At 42.6% G+C, this 23567-nt stretch overlaps 1 protein-coding gene across 1 annotated transcript in view; it reads left to right on the top strand.

Moving 5' to 3' along the window:
• KIF26B (kinesin family member 26B) overlaps positions 1 to 23567 on the top strand; it is a 508250-nt gene that overhangs the window by 335207 nt on the left and 149476 nt on the right. The window lies entirely within an intron of this gene.

Genomic DNA, 23567 nt, shown 5'->3' with positions numbered 1-23567 from the left:
CCATCCCCATGTGCCCCTCCTGCCTTTCTCCTCTCTGCCAGTCCAGGCTCTCTGTGCCTCAGAAGCGTCCCCCTTGAATCTCACCTGCGTCCTGTTAAAAAGATCCGCTGCCAAGGGCAGGGTTTTCGGGGAGGGTGGAGAGAGCTTTATAGTGGTGCGTGAGCAAGGGGGCTAGTAACGCTGACACCTGCAAACAGTCTCTGAGAGAGGCGGCTGATTGGCATCAGTAAAACTGCTGAGCAATTAAAACCAAAACAAAACAAAAAACCTGAAAGTCAAGGTGAAAGAAGAGAAAGGGAAGGAGCTGTTGTCTCTGAGGAGTGTCAGGCAAAGTTCTGTTAAGTGCCCAGAAGGTCTAAATTGATAACGCCAGATGGTTAAGACCGTCTTGAACTGATCACTACTTGCAGATGGAGCCCAGCTTTCACTGTGGCCCTGGGATCCTGCTGCAAAGCTTTGCTGGGGATGCACTGCCTGTCCTCTCGTTCTGCTTGGCTCCCCCCTTCTCTAACTCTAGGTCCCCATCTTCCATAGCGACGGCTTCTGCTTTACAAGTGGATGCTAAAGAAGGTTCTAAAACCACCTCCTCAGATCTGTCACTGCGGGAAAAAAACTTCTGTTAGGGTCCTCATCGCTCTTCTCCCAGGTCTAGTTTGTGCTCTTGCACTGATTAAGACTTAGCTTTATACCTGATGGTTCTCTCTGGGAACTTGCTCTTCTCTGGTCTCACCTGTACTGCAGGGGGTGTTCACCTTCCTGGGGCATTTCGCTGCAGAACCATGACCTCTTCATATACTGTGCCCATCCTTAACCTCCCCTGCCCACCCAAGGCCTGGGAGAGACTGCAGGGGAGAAATGTGTCTGCAAAAAAATGTGGTAAAGAAAGCTGTTCGGTGAAAGGTGTCTCTGCAAGTTTTCCTGGTGACCAGAAGGACCTGCCTTCTCTCGCCGCCTTCTGAGTTGTTGGAAGACCCACACTTAGTTTACATCTGCCTTCAGTAGAACCCAGAGTTACTCTGCCCATCTGAGCCCTTGGCCAGTAAATTGCTCAGCTTCTCTGAACTTCTGTTCTTTGCACCAGTAAAATGCATGCACAACTTATCTCATCAGGTTTTGTGAGAATTAAATGAAGACACGTGGTACTTAGCGTGGCACCTGGTCGTGTCCTTGAGAGGATGCTGTCCTCACGTTTTGCTCTCAGCAGTGGGCCTGTCGGTCAGACGTTTTCAATAGAGTTCCCACGACCTAAGTGATGGGGATCTTGAGGAAGACAGTATGATAGAACATAAAGAAAAGTGGGTAAGAGTCAAGACCTGGGTGTTCTCATTCCAGCTCTGTTAGTAATCACTGTGTAACCTCGAGGAGCTTATCACCCCTTCTCATCACTCTGGCCCCACTGACACTCTTCCCTGTCCCTAAACAGGTTGCTCCGTTGCTCACCACACCTCAATTCATGCTGCTTCAGTCAGCTGCCGTCCTCTCCTCCTGCTCTTGGCTAATTCCTTTCTTCTCTTCTTCTATGAGATCTGCCCTGATCCCTTGTGCCAGGTCAGGACTCCCCACTCTGGGCAATTCCCAGGCACCCCAATGGACGAGGCTTCACCTCCCTGCCCGCTTTGTGGCCCTGTCATTGCCTGGAGAGGGACGCTGCTGCCTGAAGCTCCTCGTTTGGTGTCAAGACCAGGACGCTGCTGGATAAACACTTGCAGAGTGGATGCACAAGGGAAAGGATGAGTGAAGAGTCCCTGCTGCCTCCGTGGTTGGTCTTGAGGGAAGAAAGAAATGAAAGAATGTTTGTGGAAGGCTTTGATGAGTAGAGATGGCACTTGGTTTTAAGTTTGTAGGAGGCACAGTGTACCTTGAGTACCAGTGTTTCAAGTTGGTCTCTCAGATCCTGGGATTCATAAGTTTCAGTGACACAATGTTCTTTTTTGTACTGTCCTCGTAGTACAGGACCCCTTCTTTGTCTAGAAACAGGACGGGCTTTATGTGGGCCAGAGGCTCTGATGTTTGAGACTATGAGCAACCGAGCTTCTCATTCCACAGGGAGAGATAAGGCTCTGAAAGCCCCGGCCCCTGGGGGCAGCCCAGTGTGGCTTCACCCTCCTGGGCATGAGTAGCGGGTGGTGGCAGGTCCCCGCCAGAGAGGATGCAGGAGGGGTTCTCAGAGCAGAGGCGGGGAGAGAGAGGAAGAAAAGGGCCCTCGGCATGAAAAATCCACATCACTTATTTCGTCAGCTTCATCACTGAGGCAGCTCAGGCAAGGGAGGAGTAGGGACTTCGGAGCCTGACAAACTTGAGTTTGCATTCCAGCCTTATCAGCGGGACTTCGCTATACTTCTTGAGCCCTCTCGCCGAAGGTTGTGGTTTCCCATAGCAGTGCTTGAGCTCTGGCCCAAATGAAACAGCTCTGCCTTAATGTTAGGTCTGTTTCTTCTTCAGAATTTTTTTTTTTTTCTGCAGGAAGAAAAGAAAGCATGTTTAACAGAAACAGTTATTCTTAATGACCAGTCCTGATGCAGAGCCACAAGATGGCTAGAGGTGACAAGATCATGTCCATGAGTGTGCTTTGTTAACAGACAACTCTACAGAGATGTATATATTCATCCTATGTGTGTATACACACACACACACAGACACACATATGTACACATATCTGTGGAAAAGCCCCACTGCAGCTGCCTTTGCCATTAGACTGAGTGCACTGTGGATCTATTACTCACCTTCACCTCTTCAGGTCCAGCCCAAGAGTTGTGCAAGCTCATTTTTCACTTTCCTCTGACCCTCGATGTCTCCACAAATGAGCCACCTGCTGTATCGTGGTGCTGGGGTGGAGATGTAGGGTAAAGTAATGAGCCTGCAAGGCCTTCCTACACCTATTGGCTGTTCTAGAGGGAAATTGAGGAATACTGCAAAGCCACAAATCTGAGCTGTCAGCTCATAAATATGTAAGCTCCTCGCTTAGGTAATAAGCTCCTTGACAGCCAAAACTGTCATTTGCACATGCTCGTCAGCTGAACACAAAGTTCCAGTTGCCAGACTGTCCCTGGATACTGAGGACTAAAAGCTGGTGAGTGGAGAGCGGGGAGGGGGAGCTGGGCTGATGGGTCTTTAAAGGTCTCCGGCTGCTCTCCATGGCTGCTGGCTTTGCTCCCCATCCCACCATGGGTGGGGGGTAGGGAGCTTTCTCTCTTGGTATTTTGATTACTAAATGTGGGCAAGAATTTTGCAGTGTGGCACTTGAGATAGGAAGAGGGTTAAATATATAAATGGTGACAGGAAAAAACAGTGCCCAGCATTTAGCTTTTGGCAACAATGACTAAATCTGTCCAAATTTCAATCTCTTGTATTTGTGTTTAAAACTCTGCTAGGAGTTTTGATGGAGAAGGCAATGGCACCCCACTCCAGTACTCTTGCCTGGAAAATCCCATGGACGGAGGAGCCTGGTGGGCTACAGTCCATGGGGTCGCTAAGAATCAGACACGACTGAGCAACTTCACTTTCACTTTTCAGTTTCATGCATTGGAGAAGGAAATGGCAACCCACTCCAGTGTTCTTGCCTGGAGAATCCCAGGGATAGGGGGGCCTGGTGGGCTGCCTTCTATGGGGTCACACAGAGTCGGACACGACTGAAGTGACTTAGCAGCAGCAGCAGCAGCAGGAGTTTTGATAAAAATCAAATCAGCAGTTTATGATATGTATATCTAATTTTAAAATATAGGCCTGCAGGTCAGATTCAGGGGAGGAAGCAGATATTTGTTGCACAAACATTTATCAAGCACCTAATATGTTACAAGCAGCTTGTAAGTTTGGGGGATTCAAAAGTGTATTAAGGAGAGATGTTCTTAAAACACAAATTAATTCTAGTGTAATACACTATGATAAACCACAAAATAGCTCTACTGACAAAATATTATCGGAACATACGGAAGAAAAGGATAAATTCTCCTTTAGGTGGTAGGAAAGGAGTGCCAGGCGTTAGAGCTGGGTCTAGAAGGATGAGTAGGGAGGTGGCAGGGAGGGGAGGGCATTTTATATAGGAATTGGCTTAAGTCTCTGTTTATACACAGAAACATGAAAGTGCGTGGGTGTTATGAATTTATCTTCATATTACACAATTAAACAAAATCGTTTTTGGATTCTCAAAATAGGCAGTGATTACTAATGTGTGTGTGTGTGCTTAGTCGTTCAGTCATGTCCAACTCTTTGCAACCCTCTGGACTGTAGCCCGCCAGGCTCCTCTGTCCATGGAGATGCTCCAGGCAAGAACACCGGAGTGGGTTGCCATACCCTCCTCCCGGGGATCTTCCTGACCCAGGAATCGAACCTGTGTCTCTTATGTCTCCTGCATTGGCAGGCGGGTTCTTTATTACTAGTTCCACCTGGTAAGCCCACTTTTACTTAAAGGTATAATGTCCCAAATTCATGATAGTGGAAAAGGTACTAATGAGCCTTCTAAGGGTAGAGTAAGGTTTTAGATGCTTTTAATAGTAAGTCAAAATGTCAGAGTGGTTACAGAAGCATTTTTGCATAGGGAGAGCCCTTAGGGATCAGGTATTTTGTTGGCTTTTGACTCTTTGAAGAATGGCGTTTTGGATAAGGAAGCTGTGCCAGGTGTCTGGGAGCAGAGTTAGTGAGAAGCACCACACTGTCACATACTCACGGTTGGGCCCAATTCATTCTTTCATCTACAAATGTTCCTAACGCTCTTGCCACATGGAGGCTAAGTACTGGAATAAGATACTGGCTGTACCCTCCAGGAGCTTACAGCTTTGTAAGGGCATAAGACATGGATGTAAAGAATATATAATGGGAAAATTATTTTTAAAATAAAATGAAAGGGAGTTATTAAAATTCAGAAGTTGGAAAACTATTTCCTAGTAAAAGGACGACTGTGTCCTGATAGAGAATTCGCTGTATTAACACAGACTTTTATAGTCACAGTTGCTTTATGTAAGAAGTTTTGACCATCCAATAAGTGGGGAAAGTTAGGTAAAGTTGTTTGACTTAGCCATATTTTTATTCTGGGGAAATGCAGAGCAGGATTAAAATTGAATTGTTAAATTGTCGTTCATTGACAGCTTAATAAGAACATATTGTTCAAGTACAATAACATTATTGATTTAATTACCTTGAAATTATGGTTGTGACAAATATCTATTTTTCTTAAAAAAAAAAATCAAAGATTCATCAGTTAATGATAAATGTGAGCCGTATCTAAAGGCGTCTCTCATCAGAACTACCCCAAGGATAAGTCAAGGAAATGTGAACTTTGAGCCCCCTCTGGAGGAAAGAGGAAGAGCCCTCCCTGGCTGGTCTGGGAGCAAATGGTTTCTTTTCTAAAAGTCAGAAATGGAAAAAAGAATCATCAAATGACTTTTGGAATGAACCTTCTGAAACAGAAGTCTACGACTTTTAACTCATGGAGAACCCAGTGAGGATATTTGCTTCAACAGGCAACTTCAAAAACATCCCTCCTCCAAAGGCTTGCTACAGCAAATGCTGGGCACAGACTAATCATGAGTACAATAATTATATTAGTTTTATGAACATAATAGCCAACAAAATCCCATAACACAAAGTATTTTATGGATTACCATCATTTAAGGAGCTAGCAAAATGCAAAAACAACCCCTCCCAAAGTGTTTTTATTCATTTATGCATTCTACTAGTGTTTATTGAGTACTTGAGTACCTGTGGGTGTACCAGGCACCATTCTTGGCGAGAAATGAAGTAAACAAAAGCCTTGCATGAAACTTACATGGGAGCAGGAGATAGTAAGCACCAGCTCTGACCATATGCCTTTCCTTAGGGAACACAGTAGAATGAGCGAGGCTGTGGGTATGGAGTCAGACTGACAGAGATACTGGTGAATCTGGGAATCCTTGGGTTAGATTGTGCCAAACTCTTTAAAAAGAATTAGATGGAATCTTATTTTAGTTCTCCTAAAAATAAAAATAACCACCTTTCCCACAGATGATGAAGAACCTGTTAATATAAATGGACAGGCTTGGTTTGGAAGATATTTAGAAATTTAAATACATCAGAATATGCCCTCAAAACATAGCTGTGCAGAACCTCTGGGCTATAGGAACCCTTAAATGTAAATTGCCTCCAGCTCGACAGATGTTTCCAAACTCTTCTATTGGGAATCATGTGAGGACCATAGGGTCGTTCCTATTAGAAAGACAGGCAGCCAGACTTTCTTCTTCAGTGTCATTAATAAGTGCAAGTTGCTCAGTTATGTCTGACTCTTTGCAATCCCATGGAGTATACAGTCCTTGGAATTCTCCAGGCCAGAATACTAGAGTGGGCAGCCATTCCCTTCTCCAGGGAACCTTTCCAACCCAGAGATCGAATACAGGAGTCCTGCATAGAAGTTGAATTTTTACCAACTGAGCCACCAGAGAAGCCCAAGAATACTGGAGTGGGTAGCCTATCCCTTCTCCAGCAGATCTTCCCGACCCAGGAATTGATGGGGTCTTCTGCGTTTTTTTTTTTTTTTTTTTTTAATTACCAGCTGAGCTACCAGGGAAACCCATGTCCTTGATCAGGGGCCAACTCCATCTATTCATCCATCTATCCATCCATGTTTATGAATTGCTCACTATGTTGAGGCAATGCTGAGAACGTACTTGCAGGAAAGACAGGTATGGCTCCTGACATTATGGAACGTTTAATATTGTAAGGAAGTCACAGTCACAGTCAGTTTTAAGAAGCAGTACTGGCAAGTCACACTTTTGGTCCGTTCCTCATTGTGGCCAGGGACCACACTGGCAGGTGCCTGGCTGGCGTGAAAGACGTAGCAGTCAGATTCTATCAGTCTCTGTACAGCAGAGACCACTTATTTCCTGTACATGAAGGAAAATGACAGTGTCTACACCCAATTTAACTCGTGGGCCAGTTTAAACAACTGTGTTAGTTTGCTTAAGAGCATTTTGATTTTGCATATGTATTGATTTTTCTAAGTGCTCCGGGACACTGCCTGATGATCAGTGAGGATGAAAACTGGTTATCCTACACAGTCATTCTGGAATGAGGACTCTTAGTCAGAGAAGCAACTAACAAATAATTACCTCTAGCACATAAAATCTGCAGACACACGGTTGATGTAAGAATCTAGTTTCTACTGGTGGTTTCCAGGCCGAAGCAACTGCATCAACAGAGACTTCCCTGACATCTGATTTAAGGTTGTAGAAGACCTCAATTTATTTACTGACATTGTCCTCTTTTCTGACCTTTCTTTGCTATAAATACCACCTCCACTACCCACCCACCCCCACCAACAGCACAACCAGAATTCTCATTCATGATGCCCAGGACTGGAACACATCAGATTCAGTATCATAGAGTCAGTTGCAATAAGCCCTGGTGAGCCATGTTGAGAGTTGACCCAGAATGGCTTAACAGGGCTTAAAGGAAAGGCATCTCTTTTACCTTTCTTCTTATGATTATATTTTAAGAAGCTTATGGGAAAGAATCCCTGAAAAGAAACATTTAGGATATAGCTTTCACATTAGTATTTTATTATAACAGTAATTGTAGCACACAGACATTTACTAGGTATGTACTATGCACCAGGAGCTGTTCTAAGACATCTGTTTGTTTAAATCTCACGACAACCCCACACAGTGGCCATCCTGTTTTGCAGCTGAAGAAACTGTGGCATGGGAAGGGTAAGGAGCTCAACAAAGGTCACAGAGCTGTGAGTGTCAGACAGAAGATCCAAACTCAGAGCACTTGGCTCCACAATCTGTAAACTCCGGGCTGTTTCTCTTTTCTGCCTCTTGAGGGAACTCTGAAATACTGAAGTACTTAATGCTAAATCATTGTTTGCTGGAGCATGTACTGAATCACATGTCTTCATTTACAGAGCTCTTCTCTCCACCCAGAGAATCCTTGAGCCCTGTTGAAATCATAGGCATGGAAGAGGCTGGAATGTTCTATTCTAGATCCCAACCCAGGGATCAAATGTGGGTCTCCTGCTTTGCAGGCAGATTCTTTACCTACTGAGATACCAGGAAGTCCCAGATTTAACAGATCATTTATTATCTAATAATCTAAAATCACAGATAGCACCTTACCAGTTTTGGCCCACCTAACTAGCTTTAAAAGAACTACAGGTATTGATCAATACAATATTGTTACATAGTACATTAGGTAGGAGCTCCTTTTAGCAGCCTTGATAAAAATGTGTGAAAAATCACCTAGATCAATAAATAGCAGAATAGTCACATATAACATTAAGAATTTATACCCTAAGTGATTTTAAGTGGCTTATAAAATTATGTATTTATAAAATAAATTAGATCCATACATATGTATACATATTTCCCTATATATATATCGGGAGAGAGAGAGAAGTGTGTGAGAGAAAGATATCAGTTCCTGGACCAATTTGATTATTGCTATTGGACATTAACTAGACTTTGGCTAAGTTGGTAATGAGTTTGCTGGCAATGCGGGAGACCCAGGTTCAATCTCTGGGTGGGGAAGATCCTCTGGAGAAGGAAATGGCAACACACTCCAGTATTCTTACCTGGAAAATCCCATGAACAGAGGAGGCTGATGGGCTACAGTCCATGGGGTCACAGAGTCAGACACAACTGAGTGACTAACTTTCACTTTCAAGGTAAATGAATCAGAAGGAGAGTGAAAAAATGCAGAAGGGAACAAAACACGTATTGAGCTCACTGGCTGCAGACCATCCTAATGGCCACTGTTCATCCATCCTGCCCTTTATCTTCACACAGACCCTCTCGGTGGGAGTTATTATCTTTCTACAGATCGAAGAGTGGCAAAGCCAGGATTTGACCAGGACTCTCTGACCGCAAGGCTTCCCAGGTGGCTCACTGGTAAAGAATCTGCCTGCCGTTGCAGGCGATGCAGGAGACTTGGGTTTGATCCCGGGGTTGGGAATCCCCTGACACAGGAAGTGGCAAGCCACTCCAGTATTCTTGTCAGGAATATCCCATGGACAGAGGAGCCTGGTGGGCTATAACCTGTGGGGTCACAAACAGTCAGACTGAGCAACTGAGCGCACACACACTCTGACTCCAAAGCCTGTTTTTCATATTGAGTTATTATTTTTACCCAATAAAGTGATACAGAGTTTGTCTGGAGACTCTTAGTCTTCCGTGGAGATTTTTTTAGGGAATTTTAATGTAGAGAACAGTGGGTAATAGCATAGTTACCTGTAAATAGCAAGTATTCAATAAGTATTTTTAGAATAAAATGAATAATAAATGCATAGATAACAAGATGAAAAACATTTACTTTTTACAAGCTATAGAAATGTTTAAGGATGCTTTTATGTTAGCCTCTATAAAAACAAAACTATACATAGCATCGTAATTCAGCTCAAGGCATTTAGGTGAAGCCTAAAAATATAATTTTTTATATTTTTCCTTCTATAGTTTCTTAAAACAATGGTGTAGACCTCCTTATCTTTATTTCTTTATAGCCCCCATTTATTTCTCAGTCTGTTGGAATGAACTCCACCTCTCCTCTGATTCTGGTCAAAGTTGATGATGAATTTATTCATTCTAATCCAGTGGACACTTTTCACTCTCTGTCTTTTTTGGTCTCTTAGTAACATTAACATTATCGACGTCTTGTTCCATCTTTTCCCTCGTCTCTCTGGCTGCTCTTTTTAAGACTCCTTTGATACCTCCTATTGCATCTACTCATTAAATGCTGAGGTTTCCGATGGTTCTGTTATGAGTCACTTTCAGTTCTCATTCTTCTCTGCACCTCCCTGGACCATCTCACGTCCATTCACACAACTTCAGTTGCCAACTTCATGCTGAAGATTCTCCAATCTGAAAAACCAAGCCAAGTAGTTTTTGAATCCAAATACCATAAATGAAGCTCTAGACATAGACTATGTATCTTGAAAATAACTGGTTTCTGTCTATGGAGTCAAAGGCAAGTGTAAAAATTAAGAGACTCTTAAATATTTCTTAGCCATTTCTTGGCAATTAGTCATGCATTAAGAGTCACTTTTGTGCACCTTTGAATACAGCACTGAATGGCTCTTTGCATTGCTTGCTAGTGATTTGTTTGGCAGAGTAGAGGGAAAACATAGAAATTTAAAGAGTTTCCAGCCACTTTCAATTGAATATCATTTGTAAAGATAAAGTAGCTCTGAAATTTTAATGGAAATCAATGTGAAATAAGATTCAATTTGTAAAAACTTAAATTACAAGCAATTTGTAAAAGTATATTGTGTAAATGCAAGAATTCACAGGAGGAGAAGGTGATTGATTGGTTATATAATATGCATTACATTCTGTCCAATGGCATGTGACTTTGTTCACAGACACAGCTGGATGGCATCTGGGGCTAGAGAACAGGATCACATCACCCGTTCCTAGGTGCTCTATCAGTATATAAACATTGTGCTCAGTCGCGTCTGACTCTGCTACCCCGTGGACTGTAGGCCCGCCAGGCTCCTCTGTCCATGGGATTTCCCAGGCAAGAATACTGGAGTGTGTTGCTATTTCGTCTTCCAGGGGATCTTCCCAACCCAGGGATCGAACCTGGGTCTCCTGCATTACAGGCAAATTCTTTACTGCTGAGCCATCTGCAAAGCCCAATGTAATTATTATCTTTATAATAATATCAGAACTAGGAATTTTATTCTTAGCCAAGGATTGAATGTCAGGAAACTATAGTTATAATTAATGTGTAAGTAAGTTGAGATAGTACTTGAAACCTATATGGGTGCTTAAGGTAGTCATGTTCCAATTCTGCAAAAACGGTGATCATTGAACTTCGGATTCTAATACCTAAGAGTAACTACAGCATATAAAATTTAATTTACCCATTTTAGATTTCACCTGCCTAAAAATAATAGGCCCACTAAAGTAAACAATAGTAAAATATGCAGTTTAACATGGCTCAGGTTTCCTTATGGAGTTAACCAGGAAATTTGAACTAAATCCTCTTTGTATTTTGACAAATTTCTCCATTGCCTGTAATTTATTTCAAAATAGTTTTTTCTTTATACCGGTTTAATTATTAATTGTTTGATCATTGTTCTCAAAAATACTTTTTAACTATAAGACAAAAAAGTAGCAAGACTGTAATAAAGACTTAATTTTTTTAATTAATTGATTTTGGGGGCTGCTCTGGGTCTTTGTTGCTGCATGCAGGTTTTTTCTAGTTATGGTGAGTCGGGGCTACGCTCTAGTTTCAGTGCGGGCTTCTCATTGTGGCGGCTTCTCTTGTTGTGGAGCACAGGCTCTAGGGTGTGCAGGCTTCAGTAACTGTGGCTCCTGGGCTCAGTTGCCCTGTGGCATGTAGGATCTTGCTGGACCAGGGATCAAACTCGTGTTCGCTGCACTGGCAGGCAGATTCTTAACCACTGGACCACCAGGGAAGTCCCAATAAAGACTTTAGCTGAGAGAGATGTGAATTACTTGGGAGGAATCCACTGCATTATCTTTTTATTATTCTATATTATTTAATTTCTTTATTATTCTCCCTGCCTCCTCCCTCCATACCCATGCTACACACACACACACACACACACACACACTAACATGCACACACATGTACATGTCCAGATTTCAACAACCCCAGATGCAGTGTGCAAAGGGATGGGTTTGAGAGCATCCATCCTTGGTCGTCAAATCCATGTCCTGGCAGTGGAGACAGGCACCCAGACCTACCTCCTGTTTCCTGCCCAGGCTGTTTCCTAGCGTAACTGCCTCGCTCATGTAGAATCATCAAATAAGCAAGAACATGCAACAAAAAATAAAGCACAGATCTTTGTTAGCAGTCTTGATGCAAAGTCACCAAAAGAATTGCCCCCATAATTTGTTGTTGTTTTCTGATGCTGAAATCTGGAAACAAACCATAAACTAAAATTTTATTGTGGTAAAATATACGTAACTTTACCCATCCTTGAAGAAGGGAATGGCAACCCAATCCAGTGTTCTTGCCTGGAGAAGTCTATGGACAGAGGACCTTGTGGGCTAGAGTCCATGGGGTTGCAAAGAGTCAGACACGACTGAGCAACTAACACTTACCCATCCTATTTTTAAATATACAGTTCAGTAGTATTAAGTCCACTCATGTTGTTGTTGGAGAAGGCGATGGCACCCCACTCCAGTACTCTTGCCTGGCAAATCCCGTGGATGGAGGAGCCTGGTGGGCTGCAGTCCATGGGGTCACTAGGAGTTGGACACGACTGAGCGACTTCACTTTCACTTTTCACTTTTATGCACTGGATAAGGAAATGGCAACCCACTCCAGTGTTCTTGCCTGGAGAATCCCAGGGACGGAGGAGCCTGATGGGCTGCCGTCTATGGGGTCGCACAGAGTCGGACACGACTGAAGCGACTTAGCAGCAGCAGCAGCGTGTTGTTGTGTGGCATCTCCACCATCTATCTCCAGACCTCTTCATCTTACCAAACTGAAACTCCATCCCCTTGAAACAGTAGCTCCTCATCCCCTGCCTCCCTCAGTCCCTGGTAACCACAATGCCGCTGTTTGTCTCTCTGGTTTTGACTACTCGAGGTACCACACACAAGAAGAATCATACGGTATTTGTCTTTTTGTGCCTGACTTATTTGACTAAGCATAATGTCCTTAAGGTTCACCCATGTTGTATCATGTGTGAGAATTTCCTTCCTTTCTGCCAACCCCTGCAGTCCTAAGTGGCCATGATTATCATAGACGCTTCCTCCTTTCACAAGTTAATTTGCTCTGGAGTAATCTCTCATCTATGCTGTCTGCTGCATGGAGATGGCTTCTAACTTCATTGAAAACAAAAGCTGCCTCCTTTCCTCTGCTTTGGAGCCTTTGAACATGCCTATGATGAGTTCACCTATGTATTTTTTTAAGTGGAGTATAATTGCTTTACAATGTTGTATTAGTTTCTGCTGCACAACACCATGAATCAGTCATGTGTATACGTGTATCTCTTCCCTCTTGGACCTTCCTCCCACCCCTCCAGGTCATCACAGAGTACCAAGCTGAGTTCCCTGTGCTATGTAGCAGCTTCCCACTAACTGCCTATTTTACCCATGATAGTGTATATCTGCAATGTGAATTTGCCATGTTTTTCAACAATCTGCATAGACTCCCTTCCAAGTGACCTGGCAGTAGAATAAATACGAGAGGAAGGGGTGTGAGTTTCTTTCTACCTCTCTCCCTCAAGTGGGGCTGCTGAGGTATCAGCAGTCTAGAAGATTGCCCCGAATCAGGGCTTGCCTGACCTTGCAACAGAGGTGGAGGGCGGGCATTCTGAACCGCTGCTGTGTCTGGTTCCTACTCTTTTTTAATGCAGAGACCCCTAGCAGATTGTTTTTCTTTGAAATAACTTACTTAATGATTTCTTCAGATTTCAGCTATACCAAATAATTTGTTAAATAAAAAGAAACATTGATATTAAAGGGGAAAAAAGAAATTACTTCCATTAGCAAACAAAACTAACATATCATCACATTTAATTAACCAAGAAGCCCCCAAACCAGAGTGTGTCACCCAGCATTGACAATTAATTATCTTTGCTGTGAGAGAGCTACAGGTATTCAGCAAAGAGTTACAGATTAAAGGCTTTGTTTTCTCTGCAATTGCTGTCCATTTCTAGCTATCACACCTTGATAGCAGCTCGCTGCTTCAGGCAGCAAATTATATCTGAAGTATGTAATTTCATGGCAGTTTTTAATTTCACATGATCAAAATATGGGGAAAGTGAGGATAAAGCACTGTTTCTTTTAAAATAAAGACATTAAATGAACAACTGCTTTTCAGTTTCTTATGCTTTTTAAGATAATTTTCTACCAAACAGCTAAGGAAGATAAATATGAGAGGAAACTAGGGAATTAGTGGTCACCCTTGGCTTTTAAATGGGCTCTCTGTTTATGGTAGATCATGTGGTTTCTTCCTTTGAACATTACATTAGCATATATATAAATGATTTAACTAGAAACTACTGGAGTTAGCATCTAAAAGGCTGCATGATGTAATGAAAAGAACATTAGATTCATTAGATTCTTGAAATCAAATTATCTGGAATATGCTCATTCCTTGAAGGAATCTTAATTTTAGTTAGCTATTTCTTGCAATGTAGTCAATATCCATACATATATTATGGACAATTGTTTCTCTGCAGAAAAATCGAACACAAGCATCCCTAAGGAATAGGCTTTAATTAGCCTATGATTGTCTTTTTGTCTGTCTATATTTATAAGCAGCTAAAATAGCTAGTTGTAGATACATGAGTTTATCAGTTCCAATCAAGAAGACCAGCTAGTTCTCAATTATTCATGTTTGTGAAAGATAGCAGTACTGGCAATTAACTACAATCATATATGCCTAGTTTGGGATGGATTTTTCAACTACAGTTGTACTGACTAGGGTCCGATGGCCTCGGTGTTTACAGTTCTTTTATTTGCTGAGCCCGGTTTGCAAAGGCCTGACTCTGGAGGAGGTTAGAAACTAGCTGGTTTCCCAGGTACTAATGTGGAGGCTTGGTTGGGCAGATCAGGCCGGGGACCTACAGATCTGCCGAAGCAGAGGGTTTCTAAGCTGAAGCCAAGTCGGCAAGCAGAAGGCAAGATGCAGGAGATCAGGAAGCCAGGTTAGGAGTCCGGGAAGACCAAGACCTAGGCTTGGCACAGTCTGTAGAGCAGGAGCAGGGAGATTTGAAGTGCAGCTGGGCTATGTCCTCAAACCCAGGCTCGTGGGCACTGCCACCGGTCAGAGAGCGGGCAAGGCTGTGTCCCACCTGGATGGGGCAGCGGGCTTGCCTTGTGCTGTCCCCTCACGTGGCCTCGTCCAGGACATCTGTAGTGAACACCTTTGGAGTAGAGGATCCTGGAGGCACACCTCCAGGCTTCTGTGCCCGTTAGACTTTTTCCATCCCTGGTAAAGTTCTTAGGTATGTGCCCTGGCTAGTTGGAGTCTACTGAGTCAGGTCAGCAGGCGAGAAGAAAGTGTAGCTTTGTGCATCTGCGTGGAGTGAAGCAGTGAAATAAAGAAGCTAACAGCTGTGGAGTCACAAACAAATATGTACGTCATACATGTCATACATGTTGCTAAGTTGTGTCCGCCTCTTTGCAATCCCATGGACTATAGCCCGCCAGGCTCCTCTGTCCGTGGAAAATTCCCAAGGCAAGTATACTGAAATGGGTGGCCATTTCCTCTTCCACATGGTGTCAAAGGCAGCTTACAAATTGGCAGTATGTTCTTTAGACTTCCAGGATCTAATGCCTGAAGATCTGACTGAAGATCTGAGGTTGAGCTGATGTAGTAATAATAGAAATGAAGTGCACAGTAAGTGTAATGCACTTGAATCATTCTGAAACCATCCCCCGGCCCCCCGATCTGTGGAAAAATTGTCTTCCATGAAACTGGTCCCTGGTGCCAAAAAGGCTGGGGACCACTGCTGTAGATCTTTATATTACACACCAGTCTAGAACCATTTTTGGTTTATTCAGTCTTCCAGTGTCCTTGAAAGAGTGGAGAGCCCTCTCAAAATATGAAAGATTGATGAGGCCTGAAGCGAGTTGCATCTTTCTGAGGTCACTGAGTCTCGGACACAGAAATTCCCTCTTTCTAATGTGTTTTCCTCTAGGTTTGACCTGAAGCTGGTTGTCTTAGCAGTGTTCTGGTCTAACCTACTGGGTTTGCTGGACACACAGAAATAGAAAAGTGTAATAAGAAAGCCCACATGTCCCTAAGCTGCCAAAAGAGTATGGCACCAACTGTCAAGTTCCAGACGCGATTAAGTTCGTTAGAGCAGAGGTTCCCAGCCTTCTTTCGGGCCCTGGAACCTAGCCTCCCAAAGATGGCGTCTCGGCCATTAGTGAAGGCACTCCCTCAAAGCCCCATCACATGAAGTATTCAGGAAGCTGCCAAGATCGGCCTCCATGTCTGGTATCCCGCTGCCGGGCGCCTGAGGTGAGCGGAGCTTGGGGGCCTACACAGTGCAAGCAGCAGCTGCTGTATAATGAGCTGAAAGGGCTTAACTCCCAGCAAGACGAGTGGAAGAGTCTTTCTTAAAATGTTCCAAATCCCTGTAGACACCAAGGAAGCTTACCTGAGCCCTGAGAAAACGGAGCATCAGAGAGAGGGAGGCAAAGGGCCTCAGCAGGACTTAAATTCTGCCACTGACACAGTGTGTGTCTGTGTTCCTACAGTCCACATTGCCTCAGCCAGGAAATAACAGATTCATCCTTTGTACTCCTGTTTAGCCTTCCATGTGTGCGTGCTTAGTTGTTCAGCCATGTCCGACTCATTGCAACCTCATGGACTGTAGCCCGTCAGGCTCCTCTGTTCATGGAATTCTCCAGGCAAAAATACTGCAGTGGGTTGCCATTCCCTTCTCCAGAGGATCTTCCCAACCCAGGGATCTAACCCAAGTCTTCTGCATTGTAGGTGGATTATTTTACCATCTGAGCCACCAGGGAAGCCCTTAGCCTTCCATGTCAATGGCTAATTCTTTTATTATTAAACATCTCCTGCTTTATTTGAGCATATGAAAACATTTCTATTTTCACATAAGGATCTTGGCTCAGCAAACACTTTCTTAGGTACCTGGCTTTCAGCAAAGGAGAAGATTTTTACTTTGAATAGCTTTCGTAAAAGAAAAGTTAGTTTATGAAAGGGCTTCTCTTCATCCCGTTGTTTTTGCCTGTAGTTGTATTTTCATTCACCTCTATTATTCTCACTTTGACCATAAAAAATCCAGACACGAATGGATTAGCAGTATTCACTAACAGTATGGTTTTTAAATTTTGTTTTTTCCCCATTTTGCACCTCTAGGCATGAGTGAATGATGTGCAGTTCAGGTAAAGCTTCTACCTTCTCCGAGCTTCTAGGGAGCCAGTGGAAGTTCTCAATAATATTGAGTGGTGTGGATTCCTCTCATAGCCGCAACTTAGGAGTAGACTCTTGGACACAGAGCACCTGTGGGGTGACTCAGAGGTGACTGACATGCATAGCCTATTAATTGCATAGTTCTTTGAAAGTGAAAGTGTTAGTCACTCAGTCATGCCTGACTCTTTGCGACCCTGTGGACTGCAGCCCACCAGGCTCCTCTGTCTGTGGGATTTTCCAGGCAAGGATAATGGAGTGGGTTGCCTTCTCCAGGGGATCTTCCTGACCCAGGGATTGAACTCGGGTCTCCTGCCCTGCAGGCAGATTCTTTATTGACTGAGCTACCAGGGAAGCATAGTTCTTTAGTATATAGTTGTCACTGATTGATTGATTCGGTTTCCAGAGCGCTGAGCTGCATTCTAAGCAGTTTCCAGCATCCTTTTTGTGTCTGTAGGAGAGGTATGAGGCAGTGGAGAATGGCACGGAAGAATGGTGCGTGGTGGTGGTTGTGGTGGTGTTACTGTCATGCAAAGACTCGCTCTGGGTTGGGATTGTAGGAGTCGAGAAACCATTTTCATATAATTTGCCTTTCATATCCTAATTCTGGGCATGACCTGACTCACTCAGCTGAGGCATTTTCCCCCCCTGTGATGAGAAGGTATGTTGCTAAGCAACTAGATCAGTAATTGGTAAATGCTTATATATGATTTGATTTGAGTTACATACAAAACTATGTAACTGCTTTTTTTCTGTCTTCGTTATTAGGCACATGATTATCATTTGGTTTTATATTGCCCAAATGAAATAAAATAAGTGCTTCTATTTATCACATTGCGTAACAGCATGAAGTGGTAGACTGACCCCAAGTCTAAAGCAGAAAATGCAAATCCTCATCTCGGTTATGAGAATCACGAGTCCTGTGACTAGAGGTAAAATCAGGTAACTTCTGTGCCTCCCTGGCTTTTTACGTCTGTACTTTGTGGTACAAACACCTTCTCTGCTTGTCTCAGAGGACTGAGTGTGATGGATGTGAGAGTGTGTAAAAAAGGCTTTAGAAAGAGTGAAACATTCCAAGGTCTGAGCATTTCTAGAACTTCAGATACATAGTCTTGGGACTTTGCATATGTTCCTGTAACTCCAAAGGCTGAATCAATTAAGAAGCCCTGAGTGGATACACACCATGGTCCCCAACCCTTTTGGCATCAGGAACTGGTTTCACGGCAGACAATTTTTCCATGGACCGGGGGTCGTGGAGATTGTTTCGGGATGATTCAAGTATATTACGTTTATTGTATACTTTATTTCTGCTATTATCACATCACTAATAATGCAGTGATAGAGTCAACACTAATAGCATCCAGAAGGAAAGACCACACTGCACAGCAGCATCTCATTAAGTGTTAAGACATAAGACATAGGCTCTCAATTGCCTCTCAATTGCTGAAGCCTCAATGAGTTGATAAGGGCAACTTGTAGAAGCCTTGAATGGGTAAAGTTTTAAGAGAAGAATAAGGGTAAATTCATAGAGATTCTCACTCTAGGTGAATGCTGTGCAGCAAGTTGCAAAAATCAATCTATTTTCAAATTATAATAGTGTCTGGCTGCCGTGTCTTAATGCAATATTGTTTGAGGTTAACCGTCAGCCATGTTTTGCCTCCTAGCAGTAAATATTTTATTTGAAGTCATGTCATGAATTATCTTCCTACACTAATGAAATGGATCATTTACATAAAAATCTGAAAAACCCCAAGACCCATATGCTTTTTGGTCTCCGGAGGCATGGAAATGACCTCAGTGACAGCCAATTAGAAAATGGAAAGGTGAAGGAGGACGCTTTTTATTCCCTGTTTGGAGAATTTCCAGAATGAGTAACGTGCTTCATGGCAGTGCCAGAATACTTTTGAATAGGCATTATTTCAAAATGAAGCCTAACTGATTTTTTTTTTTAACATGTAGATGGATATCTTAACTATTTCCAGAGGGCTTTGCCTCAGACCACTGGTTCTTGTCACACATCCTCCCTATTTATAATCTGTTGTATTTTCTCCTACCCCGGTGTCACTGACCCCATGGATTTCCTGGGAGCTGCTGTGATCTGTCACGTCATTGCTCATTTACCAGACAGTCTTAATCCTCAGAGCATTGAAATATTTTATAATGGCACATAAGCCATCGGAGCCTATGACAACCCTGGCCATTTCACATTAAATTGCCATGCAGATTGTCTTTTTACCTGCTGACGCTGGCGATTTTACCACTCTCATCTCCCTCCTGGGTCAGGACCCTCTCTGGGCAACAGATGGGGCAGTTCTAAGGGCCTCACCCTGCCCTCCTCTTGAGCAGTTTTTCAGATGATGTCTCACCAGTCAATTTCTTGGATTCAACTTATTTGAACCCAATTTGAATGACCTCTTAATTTTCATGAAGCTTTCACCCACCTATATGATCATCTCACAGTTGAACACCCCCTTCAGACAGGATGAAATGCTCTGAGTATTGTTAGCAAACACGGTACTAGAATTTTTTAAAGGATGAAGAATCCTTAAGAAAACAACGGTACTACCTGATATTCCTGCTTGATATTCTCTAAGGAGAGTTCTATTCTTCATGAAGCTAACAGTTCTTACAATATTGTTAGGGCAATATTTTAGTAAACTCTAGAGAGTAAGCAGGGTAGACCCCAACTTAATTCTCATGGGATGCATTTAGAATGAAGGGCTTGCCGTTTAAACACTCCGTAATTCTGAAAATCCAAGGTCAAATAGTCTATCACACAAATGCAAAAAAAAGAAAAAGATACCCCATAAGTTCCCCCCTCTGATCTGTATAACTGAGATCCAAAGCTCTCCCCCACCTAAACCAATTAAATTCACTAGATAATTATTTACCTCTTTCTTTTTGATCTGGGTAGATCTGGCCAGGGGGAACAAGGAACCATCCCCTTTGAAGGTCATCTCAATTCTAAACTGATTCCTGAATTCAGATGGCATCACACTGATGTGTTAGGGTAATTGTCTCCTGTGTGAGACGGGTAAGGATGGAGAGAAAGGGTAGAGCCCAGAGGGAAGAACTGAGCTCGCTAGGTTTAAATTCCTGCCAAGTTCACATTATGGCTCCTCTCCTCACAGACTGATATTGCTTCGTGTGGCGTCACTTTCTTTATAGCTGTTCAGTGAATATTAATTTCATCCTGCTAGAGAGGCTACCTTTTTTTTTTTTTAATTGAAATAAGGTTCAGAGAATTAAGTGAAGCCCAGAGATAGTTACAGATGTGTGCAGGGCTGTATAGCTGTAGGGAATATGTGATACAGTCCATGCCAAGAATGAGTCAAGTAAATATTACTTCTCACAGTTTTTAGGTTAACTTTTTGTTGTTTAAAATCTTATCAAATGACATACTCATCTGTTCCTCTCCCTACAAAAAAAAAAAAAAGAACTTGTGAGGCATTAATTACACAAAATAATTGCTAGCCAAAATGTCTTTACCTTTTCAATTCTTTCATGACTTCTGCTCCTTTATGTCACTGAATAATACAAGTATATATGAATGATTTCTGTCCCTCAAACTTGACCCATCTGTGTGTCATTGAAGTGCTCTGTAAAAACAGCAGAAGCTGCTGGCTTCCAAGAAATTGAAACATATAAAATAGAGATCAAATAGCTGGTTAGGATGATGTCAAAATGAAAATAAAATGTCCTTATGTAATATATGGCTCTAAACTGTGATTTCTAAGTTCTAGAATACTCTTTATTTCATATATATGTTTCAGGTTTTGTATTTTTTTTTTTTTTGTAACTGTGATGTGAGTAAAGTTTCCCCCTTGAAGTTTCATATATGTATATGTTTTGGGAAGAAAGTAGTTTTTATGTATTCTCAAATAATTTCCTGCATTACTGTTTTTCTGCATTGAAGCCAACAGAAGCTTCCCTGAATGGAATAGAGATTTCAGGGATCATTTCAGTGTTTTTGCATCGGAAGAAATTTTGGAAATCATACCATGTTCCCAGTGCCTGCTTTCATCTCCCTGGTATTCCCTGTAAATGGCTTTCTAGCCACTACTTGGACACTTTCGATGATAAAAGCTATTTCAAGAAGCAGACCCATCACTAACGGGTTACTCTGATTTTTAGAAAGACGTCCCCTTTACTTATACCCCACAAATGCCCTTGCATTTCACCTGCCTGTTTTTCTACCTGTTCAGAGATGATCTGATGCAATATGGGAAACAGAGACCTAGATTCAGTCTCAGTTCCACTGTTTATTATTATATTCCTTCAAAGTACCATCTATTAAGTACCTCCTGTATACTAAACCCTTTACCTGCACTCTTATTTAAATTTCACAAATGTCTATAAAGGTAGATAATTTTTTTGTTCTGTCTTACTCTGCAGAACTGAGGCTCGATAATAATATGTGTAATAATGATAATGATGATGATAATATTACTAAGTACCAGCTATATGCTCAGGTGCTATGCTGGACCTTTATATAAACATTTTCAGAATTTAAGTAACTTACCTATCATCTACCTAGTAGCTGAAGAAGCTAGATGTTCAAATAAAGTCAGATACTCAAAGGACTTTGGATTTAACTCTTGAAGACTCGTTTATTTGTCTGTTAGATGGGCATACTATTAGTATCTTCTTCACAAAGTTTGCTGAGATTCAAAATATTGGCCTGAGTAGGGTATCAGAAGGACCTCTGATAGGTCAAGTAAAATGGGCTGAGGACCATGACATTTAGCAAGCATGAGGTCATTTGTGGCCTTGACAAGAGCTGTGTCAGATTAGATATGGGCTGGATGCCTGGTTGGGATGAGTTTATAGGCAATGGGAGGAGGTGAACTGGAGAAAACAAGTGTAGGCAACAGTTTCCATGAATTTGGCTGCAAAGATGAGCAAGAAAACAGAACGGTAGCTGGCTGGGTAAGAAGAATGAAGAGAAAGACCTGTGTTTTATTTCTGAAGACAGGAGAAATAACAGCATGTTTGTGTGCTGTTGGGATTGATCTGGTAATAGAGCAAAATTTTGATATTATATTAATATCAAGGAGAAGGCAATGGCACCCCACTCCAGTACTCTTGCCTGGAAAATCCCATGGATGGAGGAGCCTGGTGGGCTGCAGTCCATGGGGTCGCTAAGAGTTGGATGCGACTGACCGACTTCACTTTCACTTTTCACTTTCATGCACTGGAGAAGGACATGGCAACCTACTCCAGTGTTCTTGCCTGGAGAATCCCAGGGGCAGGGGAGCTTGGTGGGCTGCTGTCTATGGGGTCGCACAGAGTCGGACACGACTGAAGTGACTTAGCAGTAGCAGTAATATCAAATATTAAATGTTATGTTAATATCAGGAGGAATGAAACCTTGGCTCCTTGGGAATGCCCTTTATACACTTTAATTTCAAGGACCCTCTCTTTCCTCTTCTGCAGGGTCTGTTTGTAAATGGGCATGGGTAGTACAGATAAGAGAAATGAGAAAAAACCAGCGTCTCTTCCGAGCTGCCTTTCAAAGTGTCACTGCCTTCTCCTCTCTGTCCCCACTTTTGGACTGGGAACCCCGAACTGGTGGGGAAGTGTGAAGCACAGCAACTCCTTGGTCCTTTTACCGCCATCTGAAAGAATTCTAATGTGAATGGATAAGCACGTGATCCATTCAGTTCCTAGCAGATCATCATCTTCGCCCTTCTTCCTAACGCTCCTATGTCTGTGGACACCCTGACTTGAAAGCAGTAAGCGGTTGCTATCAGTAGAATGTGATGTCCACACACACACCTCTGGATGAATCACTGTTTGTTCAAGGAGAAAATCTCACAGAGTAACGAAAACTACCAAGAGATACAGCAGACCGGTCACCGAACAATCCCACTTCACCTTTAATTTTAGAGGGGTAGTATCAGAAACAGTGGCAACGAAAGCATGAGAAAAATTAGTCCTAGGTGGGTTTTCTTTTTTCTGATTGGGGAAAGAAAGTACTGAGGAAATCTCCTTCTAGTGCCCTTCATTTTCCATCATCTTACATAGATTCACTATAGAGGCCCCTAAGTCTGGCATTGGGACTGTTAGGGCATCATTCCATCAAAATCTGCCATTCCTCACGCACCATTCCTCTGAAAATCACTCTTGTGAAAAGAGATGTTCAATTTCACAGCTAAGAAAAAAAATTAAGCTTTGAAGTGGTAATTCTATTTGCTGTATTTGTGTAGTGGCCATTTTGTAGCTCAAGGGGATGTGTCAAAAGCATGACAGTTACTGATACAAAATTAAAATTAACCAGTCCACAGCTTTAAGATTCATACATGAAGAGGGAAGGTGGTGGGAAGTGGGGAGGGGTGGAAACAATGCTGATTTAATCTTTTTGAGCTACTTTGCTTGTGACCTGTTATGCAGTTGGTAAAAACACGGGATGGATTATAAGGTTTTGATGTGTAGAATACATCAAAACAAAATAGCATTTGATTTAAGCAGCAGCTAAAATGTTTCTTCACCTTTGGTAAGGAAACTGGAATTCTTAGAACAGGAATATAGGGTGAAAACACCAAGAATGAATCCAGAAGTGAGTATGTTATAGTCCGTGCCTTTGCCTTACTCCCCACTCTCCTCTATGATACGACTGCCCTATTTCAGGTGTTATAGGACATTCTAACGAGGGAAGATGTGATGAGAATAACAATTGTTGTTAATGACAGTAGTGCCCTCCCGCCCACCTTTTCGTTTGCGTCCTCTACCACCTT

Source organism: Capricornis sumatraensis, chromosome 14 (genome assembly GCF_032405125.1).
Source record: "Capricornis sumatraensis isolate serow.1 chromosome 14, serow.2, whole genome shotgun sequence".
NCBI lineage: Eukaryota > Metazoa > Chordata > Mammalia > Artiodactyla > Bovidae > Capricornis > Capricornis sumatraensis.
Note: the sequence above shows the minus strand (reverse complement) of the source record. Positions and strands in the feature narration are given on the sequence as shown.